At 41.4% G+C, this 14,449-nt stretch overlaps 1 long non-coding RNA gene across 1 annotated transcript; it reads left to right on the top strand.

Moving 5' to 3' along the window:
• The first annotated feature begins 824 nt into the window (after positions 1-824).
• LOC119821667 lies at positions 825-8,291 on the top strand. Its single transcript, XR_005286643.2, has 2 exons — positions 825-2,183; positions 7,262-8,291. It is a non-coding gene; the product is annotated as an uncharacterized LOC119821667 (long non-coding RNA).
• The last annotated feature ends 6,158 nt before the right edge of the window (positions 8,292-14,449 follow it).

The raw sequence follows: 14,449 nt of genomic DNA, 5'->3' as shown, positions 1-14,449 counted from the left end.
GAATAGCAACACATCATAAAGAATCAGTTGAAAACTATGCCTGTCTAGCAGAGTGCAGTAGTAGGCTCTTCCCGGGTTCTATGTCCTGTCTAGTGATAGGTTCTTGATCCTAGTGACATTGTGGAGTATGGGTCCTACCTCCTGGAGATAGCCTTACATCCAACCACTAAGTTCTTGCATACTCCCATGTTGTTCATGCCAGCATCACATCCATGGGCATTACCTTTTCATGCTAGTTCAGGTTCTATGAACTTCATTTTTTTATAAACTGAGGATTTAGAGACACGTATATCCACATTGCAATTATTGCAGTATTTTCCCTTTCACATTTTCATGATAGTTTTTTCTTTTAATATGTAAGAGTTGACCCTGAGTGCTTCAGAGACTCTTTGTGAGTCTCTTGCTTTGAATTTCCTGGTACTCACCATATTCCCCTTCCATCTTGAATCTTTCTGCTGATTGCTTTTAGCAAAATTATCATAAAAATTGTCAAACATGGTAACTCTCCATTTTATATATTCTATTTTTCTATCAGATTTCCCTATCCATTGTCTCAAAAAGATGATCTACTTTAATTTTTTGACCATATTTAAAATAGCTGCCCGGATGATTTCTTTCACTAAGCCATGCTCCTCCACCTGGGCAATGACCACCTGTCAGTGTGAGGTGAAGGCACACATCTCTCCTTTGAATTTGCAACCACCTCACTTAGAACAGAGCTTGTGTGTGGTCCATTGTGCAATTTCTGAACCTTGATTCTTTGAATATTTGTCTAGGCATTTGTTCCAATATGGCTAGATTTTGCTCAGATTAAAACTGAAATTTTTGTTGACTTGTGTAGCAGGACATCCCAGGTCAGAGTCACAGCCTCTGAGAGCTGTGGTTTCCCTCACTGCTCTGAGGTCTCCTGAAACTTACACATCTGTGTCTGACCTAGGAATCTCTAACAAGGTTTGACCTGCGCCTTTAACGTCTGTGTCTGACCTAGGAATCTCTAACAAGGTTTGACCTGCGCCTTTAACGTCTGTGTCTGACCTGGGAATCTCTAACAAGGTTTGACCTGCGCCTTTAACGTCTGTGTCTGACCTGGGAATCTCTAACAAGGTTTGACCTGCGCCTTTAACGTCTGTGTCTGACTTAGGAATCTCTAACAAGGTTTGACCTGCGCCTTTAACGTCTGTGTCTGACTTAGGAATCTCTAACAAGGTTTGACCTGTGCCTTTAACGTCTGTGTCTGACTTAGGAATCTCTAACAAGGTTTGACCTGCGCCTTTAACGTCTGTGTCTGACCTGGGAATCTCTAACAAGGTTTGACCTGCGCCTTTAACGTCTGTGTCTGACCTGGGAATCTCTAACAAGGTTTGACCTGCGCCTTTAACGTCTGTGTCTGACCTGGGAATCTCTAACAAGGTTTGACCTGCGCCTTTCACGTCTGTGTCTGACCTGGGAATCTCTAACAAGGTTTGACCTGCGCCTTTAACGTCTGTGTCTGACCTGGGAATCTCTAACAAGGTTTGACCTGCGCCTTTAACGTCTGTGTCTGACCTGGGAATCTCTAACAAGGTTTGACCTGCGCCTTTAACGTCTGTGTCTGACTTAGGAATCTCTAACAAGGTTTGACCTGCGCCTTTAACGTCTGTGTCTGACTTAGGAATCTCTAACAAGGTTTGACCTGTGCCTTTAACGTCTGTGTCTGACTTAGGAATCTCTAACAAGGTTTGACCTGCGCCTTTAACGTCTGTGTCTGACCTGGGAATCTCTAACAAGGTTTGACCTGCGCCTTTAACGTCTGTGTCTGACCTGGGAATCTCTAACAAGGTTTGACCTGCGCCTTTAACGTCTGTGTCTGACCTGGGAATCTCTAACAAGGTTTGACCTGCGCCTTTAACGTCTGTGTCTGACTTAGGAATCTCTAACAAGGTTTGACCTGTGCCTTTAACGTCTGTGTCTGACTTAGGAATCTCTAACAAGGTTTGACCTGCGCCTTTAACGTCTGTGTCTGACCTGGGAATCTCTAACAAGGTTTGACCTGCGCCTTTAACGTCTGTGTCTGACCTGGGAATCTCTAACAAGGTTTGACCTGCGCCTTTAACGTCTGACTAGTTCTCTAGTCCTTCTGCTCCACTCCGCATGCCCACCCTGTTTGTTGGGAGCCTGCCCTGCCCTGAGCCTCCCTCTTTGTGGTAAGTGGAAAAAGCAGAGGATTTTATCTCTGTGGTTGTGGAACCCCGGGTGTGCTCTCAAGAATTCTGATTTTCACTTAGCAGGGTTTTAATATTTAAAAGTGAGGTGTTCTTGAGATTTGGAACGTTTCCTAGTCCCCTTGCATACTGAGGGAAAGTAAAGGGGCGGGGCTCCTGTCTTTGTGGGGTACTTCCTCTAACTCTTCACCCTCCCTTAACAGAAGTTTCTGGATGTTGGCTGTGATTGGCCTCCTAGGTTCAGTGAAGAGATAGAAACCAAGTCTATCAAGATGGATTTTCCAAAAGGAAACACACAAGTGAAAGTGGGGTCACAGCCAGGCCCTCCAGCAGGGATCAATCTCGTTTTTATCAAATTCTCCTGGTCCTTCTTCCCCATTGGCTACAAGGAGAGTCACTTAGGCCGGCCAGGAGAGCATACACACGTGCACACACACACACACACACACACACACACACACACCTATAAAATAAAAAAAGAATTTGCAGCCAGAGACCTGCCGCTACAGCCCCATTTAAGTAACCTGGGTCCAAAACAACAAAGCCATTAATTTAGAGTGGTTCCAATTTGAGAGGACTAGAGTCACTAAGGAGAGAAAATATTTCCCAAATGAAAACACTGCTGTCCTCTATCTTAAATTAATCCCACAAATAACTAGTCAAGAAATATTAGCAATTATAATAAAAATCTCAAACCACACCAGGAATCAAGATACCGTGACCAAGAAAGGGAAGAAAAGGTTATTTTAAAATGGAATTTGAAACTCACCCCATGTACAACTGTCATACATACAATATGGCAACTCTTTGGCTTTGGTTAAAGAAACATAAATTATGAAAATAAAACATTAAAAACAGGGACTTCTTAGAGATATTTGTACTAGTTTCATTTCTGTTGCTTTAATAAAATATTCTGACAAAAAGCAACTTGGGGAGTGGGGTGTTTGTTACAGCTAATGGCCAGAAGTCACACTGAGGGGAGAGTAACACTGCTCCATCGAAGGTGGGAGCAGAGAGAAGTGAACGAATGGCTCGCTCGCTCGCTCGCTCGCTTGTCTGCTGTTCTCAGTACAGGTTCTCCACGCTGGCATACATTTAAGAACCCTGATTATGTAAGCCCCTCAAGCCACACACATGACCAGGCCCCTCCCCAAAGACCTCTAACTTTGCCAGACTCCACACACAGAACACTCTAACTGCCCTAATTGCTGGACCCAGCCTCCCACCCAGTCCCGGATGTGAAATTCCAACACCCAGATAAGTTTCACCCTGAAAAGTTGAAACTATACAAGTCCCACCTTCTGCTCATTTTCCTGCTGTTTTTTGCCCAAGCAGAGGCCTCCACTCTGCTGGTGTTTTTCCCTTCCAATAAAACCTTTGTGCTAGGTTTGTTGTTCGGGGTGACTTTGTGGTATTCTTTGGCTCCTGGATGTCAGGATCCCTTTATATCTGAGCTGTCATGCTTACAGATTGTAGGAATCCAGCTGACAATGTTAATTATCACGATAACACAACAGACTTGCAAAAGTTGTAAGCAGAATTCCTACAACAAAAAACACTAGGAATCATATAAAAACCAAGTTTATGCTCCATGTTTTAGCAGGTAGCCGCATGATGTGGGAGGATCTTCTGTTTTGTGTTGATTTCATTGGTTAAATAAAGAAACTGCCTTGGCCCTTTGATAGGACAGAAAATTAGGTAGGCGGAGTAGACAGAACAAGATGCTGGGTAAAAGGCAGTGAGGCAACCGCCATGAAACAGTCGCCATGATTCTTCGACCCGAGACAGATGTAGGCTAGAATCTTTCCCTGTCAGCCACCACCTTGTGGTGCTGCATAGATTATTAGAAATGGGTTAATCAAGATGTGAGAATTAACCAATAAGAGGCTAGAACTAATGGACCAGGCAATGTTTAAATGAATACAATTTGTATGTAGTTATTTCGGGTGTAAAGATAGCCATGCAGCAGGTAAGCGGGAACGCAGCCCGCTGCTCCTTCTACAGCTGCAAATAAATTATTCTTAATGCAATGGAGATAGAAAGCAGAGGTAGAAAACAATAAATAATAAAATATATGAAAGGGAAAATAAGGTCAAGCATGGTATGTCTGGATTCCAGAAGAAAGTCAATGTCAGAACACGTAATAAATGTGATACTGTAAGAGACAGGCACAGCCACTATAGACCAAGTGCAGGAGGACATAAGTCAGTCCCATTCAGCTTCATTTGATATTTGAAATGGGAAAACAGCATGAAAAGTGTACTATGTGTGCTCGTTAATTATATACTTACATATAAAATTTCAAAATCAAATAATAAGACACTTTGATGATGGGACACACCAACTCACAATGTTGCATCAGTGACAAATCAGTCCACCGTGAGACTTTCACAAACAATCCATACTGTTGAACACAATTATTCAGCTTCTTCCTCACCCCCCAAAGTGGCTGTGTGACTTGATTTGACCAATGATATATGAAGATGAAAATGTTTCCAGAAATACATGTCTCAAGAATCTGCCTCAAGGAGGAACAAAGACAAATACCTCTTCCTTCATTTGCTGTAAACTGCAAAGGGAAGCCTGGGACCAGAGAGTGTGTCACCACACCCCTCTGAATAGCTGCATCAGGCTGGCAGAACGAGGAGCAGACAGTGGCATTCAGAGTGTTAGCAACTCAGAATGAGCTAACCAACTGCACCGAAACATGAAATTAAAGAAATAAATCAGGGAAACAGAGTGGGTGACAGTATGTAGAAGCAGACATTAGCATAATGTAATCATAAATCAACGGGTGGGTTAATGAAAGGCACTGCCGTAACTGCCTGTCTGTCTAGAAGATGAACGCCACGCTCACACGAGCCTTACACATATGTTACAGTCGATTTTAGATGGATAAAGGTTGCTGAATGTTGAAAGAGAAAAGAGTTAATGATTACAGAAATATTAGTAGACTGGAAATAAGAGTCAAAGATATCCCTATTTTTACCACAGTTTGAAGCCGTGACATAGCTAAAAGAGGCATATTGAGTTACAGGAAAATATAAACCTTTACATAGCTAAAGTCACTATGAAAAATGTCAACAGGAAAACACATAAGCTGGAAAAATGGCTGAACAGATAGCAATATCTTATTAGGTGTAATGTACAATAGTGACTATAAATTTTCAATGCATAAAAATAATACAAAGAAACTGAAATGCAGTGATTAACCCAAGCACAAACATTAAAGCCACAGATCTATGAAATGGACAAATTCATTTGTAGTCAGATAAATGTAGATAAAATAAAGAACAATAGGTCACTCCATGTCTGGCAGACTGTAAGTGCAGAGGACACAGTTTTCCTTCTAGTGGATGCATGTGGGGAAGAAATGTTCACTCGTTTATGATAAAATTGAGAAACGATGCTCTCATTTCTAATGAAACTAATCTGGTGAGGTCTTACAAAATGATGAGCAGAGAAACACAAATTTTTATACAGAAATGTCACTTCTCAATTTGGTCCATATCGATTTCAGTACTAAGGTTCAAGGAAGTCCTCTCAGCTTAATGTGAGGTACATCAAGTCTAAACAGCACAAAGAAATGTACACATGCACTCTTCTAGAGCCTCCCATGGCTGCTTAAATGTTGTCTTTGCATATATTTACGTAAAGAGAAAGTGTGGAGGCAAGAAGGAGAGCCGAAGAGGGAGGCTTATTCAGATGTAGCATAGCGAATAGATCACCATAAAACACAGAGAACAATAATGGGAAATGCCCGCTGCTGCACAGTCCCTTCTCATACAACACGCCAGATTCTGGAACCTCGTGTCTCTGTCATCTTACTTCAGCCAGACCCTGGGATGGGACCTGCATTGCTCCCCTTCTGTGGAAGGCATCTCCCTGAACAGGTAGCAGAGTTAGGAGCAGCAACCCCAGTGCAGCCTGGGATATCATGACCGGGTCTGCTCTGGGGACATTTGTATGAGGCTCATCACACTTTCTTTAGAGTGACAGATGAGATACTCAGCTCTAGAAGGAATGCTTAGCTTGGTTCACAGGCATGGAAAGCTTGGTCTGTGATTGGGGAGTCCAGTGTTTTGGAGACTGTGGTGTTACTGGGCATCATAGGAGGCTTAGTAGAACATATCTCATGGCAGCTGAGGAGGAAAGACAGACAGAAGGGATGGCCCAGGGTCCCTCCAGCTGCCAGATCTCCCACTTGTCTCACCGCCTCAGGTGTCTTCCGCCTCCACACACCATGAAGCACCAACTTCTAGCCTCTGGGTCTTAGGAAACACTCCAGATCCAAACCAAGGTAGCACCCAGCCTACAACAGGGCCATCAGCATCTCTCTGGCTCCATCCACCCTCACATGGCCAAGTACCATCTCTCCTTCCAATTACACCAGTCCGTTTTACAGTATCCCATCCATGTGGCAAGGGGAAAGGGGAGAGGAAAAAAACACACAATCTGCTTTGTTGATATTGGTCTGCAAAGTCTGCTAAGGAGATCAGAGAGAACCAGGTATAAGAGGAAAGAAGTAAAACTGACTGCATTAAACTGAAATGCACCAAACATGCACACATGAACACGTGTGCACACACACATGCACACATGCATGCACACATACCCTTTTACTTATTGCTGTGTACTTGTTACAAAGCTGGGTCTATAACAATTTTAAGTAGAGCACACCTAGAATTCTCCCCAAATATTTCCTAAACTGTAAAAAAAAATAGACATAATTTATCTAACCATCATTTAAATCATTTTGTTAGTAAACATGAGTTTTGATTTCTATCAATAGATTTACAAAGTTTTAATAGTTCATCATATTGAATGGATGGTAATAAATACAATAAAATTATTAAAATTTTATTTTTAAGAAAAAATAATTTTAAAAGGTGCATAATGAAATATAGATGTATTTTTTAATATCAGGAACCAAGAATCCTGGTTTGGTTGGGGATAAAAATCCCAACCAAACATATAAGCTTTATCTTTATGTATAATTATTCCTGAAAATGATACCATATTGTAAATAGTTTTCTATAACCTTCTTTATTCTATTTCAGTGACTTGCTTTGCTTTTGTCAAAATACCTGTCAACTGAAGTTACCACACACTCTATGCAAGATAAACCCTATGGAATTGGGCACTTTACCACACCCAAGCTTTGCTTGTTCGTTAATACCTAGAAGAATCTCCCATTCAATGCGAACGATGAATAAACTCAACTTATGAAAGAATTTTCCTGCATGAGCTTAGTGGATGGGAGCTCCTGTGGCTTGCAGATGTTCAAGTCTGCTCCCCAACAGACTCCACGCTTGGTGCCCACTCCCTTGATGTTCAGAGATGATGGAAGCTCAGCCACGGAACTAGGCTACTGGGCAAAAAGGCCTCTGAAGAAATTAAGGCCTTTCTTCCTCAGCATGAGAAGCAGTCATCATAAAAGAGAGCCTACAGCTGGACCCCTCCTGGATTGTTGTACGGCCACATGATGTCTTCATTATGAGTTTCCCTGGCACAATGACGCCTTCCTCTACCTCTGCATCTGTCTGCAAAGTGCCACAGAGACCAGTGACGTTTATGTTTAGTTCTTTGAACTAAATAAAGCTCTCATCTTTCTGAACTACCCAGGCCAAGGCGTTTTGTTTGGGCCGACACAGAAGAAGACATACCGCACTAAGAAAGTACAATATATCTGATTTCTAACTATTGTGTACATTTGTTTTAACTGCTTTACTGGGCACAGCATTGTAGATTTCTATAGATACATGGGCACACGGTCTCCCCTACTTCCTTCATACAACTCTCTAGATATTTGAGCAATGGGGCAGGGGTATGCTCATGTTTAATAATGTTATATACCATGGTAAATGAAGAGCCATCACTGCTTTGATTCTCTACCCCCCTTTGTGTGGGAATTTAATTTTTATTAGCAGTTATGTTAATAGTCAACATTAATAATTTCAAAGGCAAAATGGTTGTGTATTTCATAGGTTATTAATAGGTATACTCTATCACAGTAATTTATGAATTACTTTTTGGGCCTCCTTCCATGGTCCTATCTTGAAGATTTTCAATAAAAGCAATTATCATCTATTTGCCTGTTGTGTTATCTGCCTAGCTTGTAAGCTGCCTTTTATAAACATCTAGTAATCTTCAAACTTATCTTTTGAATTCCAAACACTTTAGCATATCATGCCCAGAAACAAGCTTTTAAAAATAATTGCCCCTTTAACCGATATTTTTCTTTTTTTAAAAAACGGTATTTTTCTTTTTCTTTTTTACCATGGCAGAAAAATATAGAAAAGTTAAAAGTCTTCTTTAATATTATACAATGTGTTATAACAGGGCCAGGACACACATAAAACACCATCATCTAGTCAGAATTATCAACCCCATATATAACTCAGTGATGGGTGAACTACGTTGAACCCTTACTAAAAATACTGATTCTAACCACTAGTGAAAATACTTATGACAAAGTTATGACTATAACATAGTGTAATTATTATGAAAACAAAATCGTCTACACCTCTCCTTAATAGAGAGAAAGCAGGCTTCATGCTTCAACCATCAGCAATTATATCAAGCTTGGACTTTAGTAACACTTTATTTTCAGCCATAATCAAGTCTTGAAAATGATTGTATAAAAACTTCGGTGTGTTTCATGACTTGAACTAAAGGTGTTTTCCATATATTTAATTTCTCTTTGAGTGTGCTTCTGAGTAGTGTATGTGCAAGTGTGCTTGTCTGAGTGGAGGTACCACCCTTCAGGATGCCTGAAGCTTGCCTGAAGCTACTGCTTCAGAGGTAAGTGAATCACGTACCATTCAGGTATCCTGTGACCATCTATGTCTCCCTCACCCCACAACCATCCCAAAGATTAGAGGCTCACACCACCAGGCCTGGCATTTTCATGGATGCTGGGGACCTGAACTTTGCTTGCACAAGCAAGCACTTTACACACTGATCCCTCTCCCTATCCCATGGTATAAACTTTTAACTGATTTTTAAATACTTAGTAGTTCTTTGAGAAATTCACATCATGTGTTTTGAGTGGGAATCGACCTGGAAGCTGTAGTGTGAGCTGCGGGCAGGGCTGCTTTTCGTCCTGCCCAGCTCCCGGCCACCGGCTAGCTTATGCCCCGAAATAACAACACACAAACTGTATTCTTTTAAATACTGCCTGGCCCATTATTTTCAGCCTCTTACTCACATCTTGACTAACCCATATCTAATAAACTGTGTAGCACCACAAAGTGGTGCCTTACCAGGTAGATTCTAGCATGCGTCCATCTTGGGCTGGAGCTTCATAGCGTCTGCCTTCTCTCTGGAGAGGCATGGCAGTCTGACTAACTTAGGAGAGGTGTGGCATCTGACTGAGCCATCCACTTCCTTCTTCCTGTTCTGTCTACTCCACCCACCTATGTTCTAACCTATTAGGCCAAGCAGTTTTCTTTATTAATTAACCAATGAAATCAACAGATTGATAGAAGACCTGCCTCCATCAGGAAGCCTCATCCCTCCTGGGTAACTTTCAAAGGGTCAGAATATGTTATGCACACTACCAGAGGATGGGCGTGGTTATCAGTCTCTCCCAGATGTGAATGCTGCTAGCTATGATAATGACTAGCCTGGCCAGACATGTTTACTGGTACAATAGTGGCATGGATATCATGGGAGATACCAAATATTTTCTAACCAGATTTAAGTCCTGATCTATAGGATTAAACCTTTTACCAGTTATTGTGTGTGTGTGTGTGTGTGTGTGTGTTTCTGACATATCTTAATGTTTTTATTATGTTTTGAGATTATACAATAATCATTTCCCTTTTCCCTTCCCTTCTTCTCTACCTTCCCATATAATTATCCTTACTCTTTTTCAAATCCATGACCTTAGTTTGTTTTTATATTCATAATTCATAAATATATAAATACAACCTGTTCAGATTTTATAACGTTACTTGTATGTATGTTTTAGGGCTACCCATTTGGTATTGTGTAACCATATGGAGTGCTCCTCTCTGGTAAAGACTAATTTCTCACGCTCTCAGCATTCCTGTAGTTATTTGTTTACTACAGAAATGAAGTCTCTGGGCTTTCCCCACCCATGTTATCATGTCTGTTGATGTCCTTGTTCAGCTCTTGTTTAGTCAGTCATGTTAGTGAGAGTTTATGAGTTTAACTTCCAGCATTCACAGGAGACACAAGTAACCTCTGTTTCTCTGGCCTTTGCTATTTTCTGCCTCCTTTTGCACAATGATCCCTGAGCCATAGGCACAGGAGTTATGTTATAGATCTACCGCTTGGGACAGTGGTCACCAATTTTGAGCCAAGTGAGCTCATAGTGTCTTAAATCTTGTTCAGGTAAAAAGGTAGAAGTATGGTCTCCATGGTAGATAGACTACATCATACTGCAGCTACAGCCTCAAGCTGAGGGGGAGAGGGAAGCTAGATGAATAGTCCCCACAAAACTCACAAATGAACAAGAAAAATGAGGCAGTTGCCTGTGCATACCTAGAGCTGGTTTCTTGCCTCTGAGTACCTCACCTTTCAAAATAATATTGGCAAAGAAGCAAAATAAGTTAATTTATTAAATCTCAATGCTATCATTCCATATATGCAAATCACTGGTGAAGTGGGATATACACAAACTTCTGATGCTGGCTTCAGGAAAGGCACTTTTGGAAGCAGTGCAGAAGCAAACCAAACATAAAGTAATAATCCACTGACTTTATTTACTACCTGTAGGGGGGCATGCATGCCACCATGCCTTTGTGTGGTGCTCAGAGGACAATTTCGTGTAATAGGTTCTCTCCTTCACCCTTACACGGGTTCCAGGGGTTGAACTAAGGTTGTCAGGCTTCATAGCAAGCTCTGTCACCCACTGAGTCATCTCACTAGCCCACGGACCCCAGACTGATTGTAAGTATTCAAACCTGACTATCTGCCTGCCATTTTCTACAGACTAATCTTTCTAGTTCTTCTTAAAGAAAAGTAACTGACTATACTTATTTTTAACAATGAAAACTTAACATTCAATGGAAATTCGGGAATTTTTAAAACAAGGATCAACTGACATGAGCTTAGCTGCTTCTCAGTATTTCTGGGATGTGTGGTGAGACTATGGTATTCCTTAATAAATGCCATTTCCAGCAATGTCTAATGAAGGGCATGAACTTTAAAGATAGGCAAAAGTCAAACTTTTCCAAATGACCACAGTTGAACATAGGCCAAAGATCTACCCAAAGTCTAAGATGGACAAACACAGATGGGACAGCAGAATTAGACCTTGTTGATATTGTCTGAGACTTTATGAGGTAAGCTTCAAGAAGCTGCTGTTGTTGAGTTCTCGTGTAATATTTAAGAAAAATATTCAAAAAAGAAATGAACCAAAGAATGAGGTTGGACTAGTTCAAAACATGCATGATATTTTCAATTAAAAATTCAAGTAATATTTATTATTAATTAACAGGGCTGAAACAAAACCACCTTTTCTGGTTATGTATCTAAGTGAGAGCAGATTTACCTTAGAATGTCAACCACAGCTGCATACACAATGGATTGAGACGACCTCCAGCTCCAGAGAAGCCAGTGTCACTCCTCCAACAGCTTTGACTTCTGAAAACAAACCACAAATTCCCGGTCTGTGGTGATATTAGCAGAAAGTTACTTAATTATTTTTCCTTTAAAATATGCTAGTAAGTTTTATTTTCAATTTTAGATCTTAACTTTCTTGATATTCTCCATAACTTTCTTTCAAGGATCTACTTTTATTATTTCTGATTGTGTAACTCTGATTGTAGGTGTGTATAGCCGAGTTCAGGTGCCTATGGAGGCCAGAAAAGGGCATGACATCCCCTAGAGCCGGAGTTGGAGGAGGCTGTGAGGTGCTGGAAAATGGACACGTGTCCTCCATGAGAGCAGAGTGTGCTCTTCACCACCAAGCCATCTCTGTAGGACACACAGTACCTAATTTAATTCTTACTATGGATTATCTTCCAGAAACTGTCCTCAACCTCCTTCAAATGGCTACTTTGCTTTGTTACTCAAGACTGAACTCTTACCAGTTGCCCTACAAAGTTACCCTCACCTTCCTCCTCCCCAAATGCCTGAAGTCATTCATCTCCTCGAGCGTGTCAAACTAAACCGTGATGCTCATTAGAACAAGCTCCAATTATTGCAGAGTTTGTCCATTCCTCCCAGGGTGTACAGAAGTCCACTATTGTTGTCTTCCGCTTCTGGGACAGCAATTAGACACTCTCCAACTTGCCAGACGGCCAACGCCAGCCTCAGTCCTAGACTATGGCGTGTTCTGAAACTTGCTGTGTAATGGATGAACCTTACTACTGTAAAATTTCCAGTGTTTCGAAATGTTGGCGAATGTGTTAGCAAGTTTATGCCATCTTCTTGTCACAGTTCCAACTCTCGGGGAAACAGCTGCTTTATAACATATTTTGAATGTTACTCATGGGAGTGAACATTGTGGAGACGGCCCAGGGTTGGAGTCTTTATACCTGTGCAAATAGTTCTCGCTTTTTTTCTAATATACTCTAAAATGCAATCGTATTCTGCCAGTATCTCCATGGTACTACCCACCAACCCATTCCTTAAAGACCTTTCTCACACCAACATGTACAACACTGCCCCTCTGCCTTTCCAGTGCCCTCGTCCACAACTTGTTTTCCTATTTCTCCCCACAGCATATCATTGGGGTCTATGATATTATACATTCTTCATGGTTATTAGATTTCAAGTTTTAAGAACTGAATACATGAGCACTGTATCTCCAAAACCATCCCCTCACTCCAACCCATTGCGCGTGGCTTCCCCTCACAGATCTCACACACACACACACACACACACACACACACACACACACACTGAGCCCATTTAGTATGGCCCATATGTACGTGCATTCAGGCATGACCACCTGAGATTGGGCAGCCTATGTGGAAGCTCCCTAAAAGAAACTGACTCTAGATAATTCTTTAATAAGTAAATTCATTCTGTCCGGTCTGGGTTAGTCCTGAAAACTTGCTGGGGTCACTAAATGAAGAAAGAACAGACACACAGAAGCACATACTGGAAAGCTGGGGTGGATGGACTGTACTCACTCGGATGGAGCAATATCAACTACACAGTATAATGCAGAACCCAGTGCTTTTATTATGCACTTCACCGGGGAGGGATTAGCTCGTCTAAGTCCAGGAAGAGGACGCTGTGGTTGCTAGTTCTCATACACACTGGTCAATAGTTCATCAACACTGACACTACATACATTGTCAACATTCACACTTGGGCCAGGGGAAGACAGCCATTTTTGAACCTGACCCATATGGCCATGCCACTCCAACCTTACACACTCATTAACAGTTTCTTTAGATTTCCATGTAAGTTATTCTTGATGAATCTGACGGTGGCCTTAACTGTTCATCATATTAACTGCCACCCAGAGACTCCATACCAAAGAGTTTATTCTTCATGGAATCTTTCCCAAAATGTCACATCTGACCTTTCTGCCGAGCAACTGTTACAATAAAGACATGTTGCAGTGGTCATGTCTCTTGAATGGTGACTTTCCTCCACAACGTGGGCCACCCACTCTGACAGAAATATGGATGACTGGTGTGTGATACAGCTTCAACATTTGAGGACATGATTTCCCATGTCCCCTATCATCTCTGTAGTTACTATACTGTCTGATCTGGCCCTCTCGCTATGCTCAGGACTGCTCAACTTCCAGCCTGTCAATCATCCTACAGCAATGACTGCTTCAAGTTGCCAGCACCAGCCCTTTAGGGGCCTCTCATTACTGATCTCCCTTTGTAGCTGGTTGAGTGTACACTAAGTTCTGATAAAACCCAAGAAGCCAATGTCCACACCAAGATCAAGCCAAGTCACAAAGGCTAAAGACCCATTTGTCTCAAAAAACCTGGATGGTCTTTGTAAGCTTAGCTCCTCAAGGACGGTGGCATTTTTGTAGTACGTTTTTAACTGCTCAAACATTTGTTGTCAAAAAATGAAGGAAAAATTAGAGTACACAATTTTCAATTGCTTTGAAACCATCATGCCAGCCGTCAGCCACAGAAGAAAGATTGTCTTGACTTCAGCCTTCTATGGGAAAGACTTTCATGAGATAACTCTTATTCATGATTTGTCATGTTCTTGAACAATTTGGAGTTTTCACATTATTACTCAAAATGTAGTTGTGGATATATTTCAGAATCAAAAGCTTTAAGAATATTTTATCC

The sequence above is a fragment of the Arvicola amphibius genome, chromosome 8 (assembly GCF_903992535.2).
Source record: "Arvicola amphibius chromosome 8, mArvAmp1.2, whole genome shotgun sequence".
Lineage (NCBI taxonomy): Eukaryota > Metazoa > Chordata > Mammalia > Rodentia > Cricetidae > Arvicola > Arvicola amphibius.
This window is presented reverse-complemented; position numbering and strand designations above follow the sequence as displayed.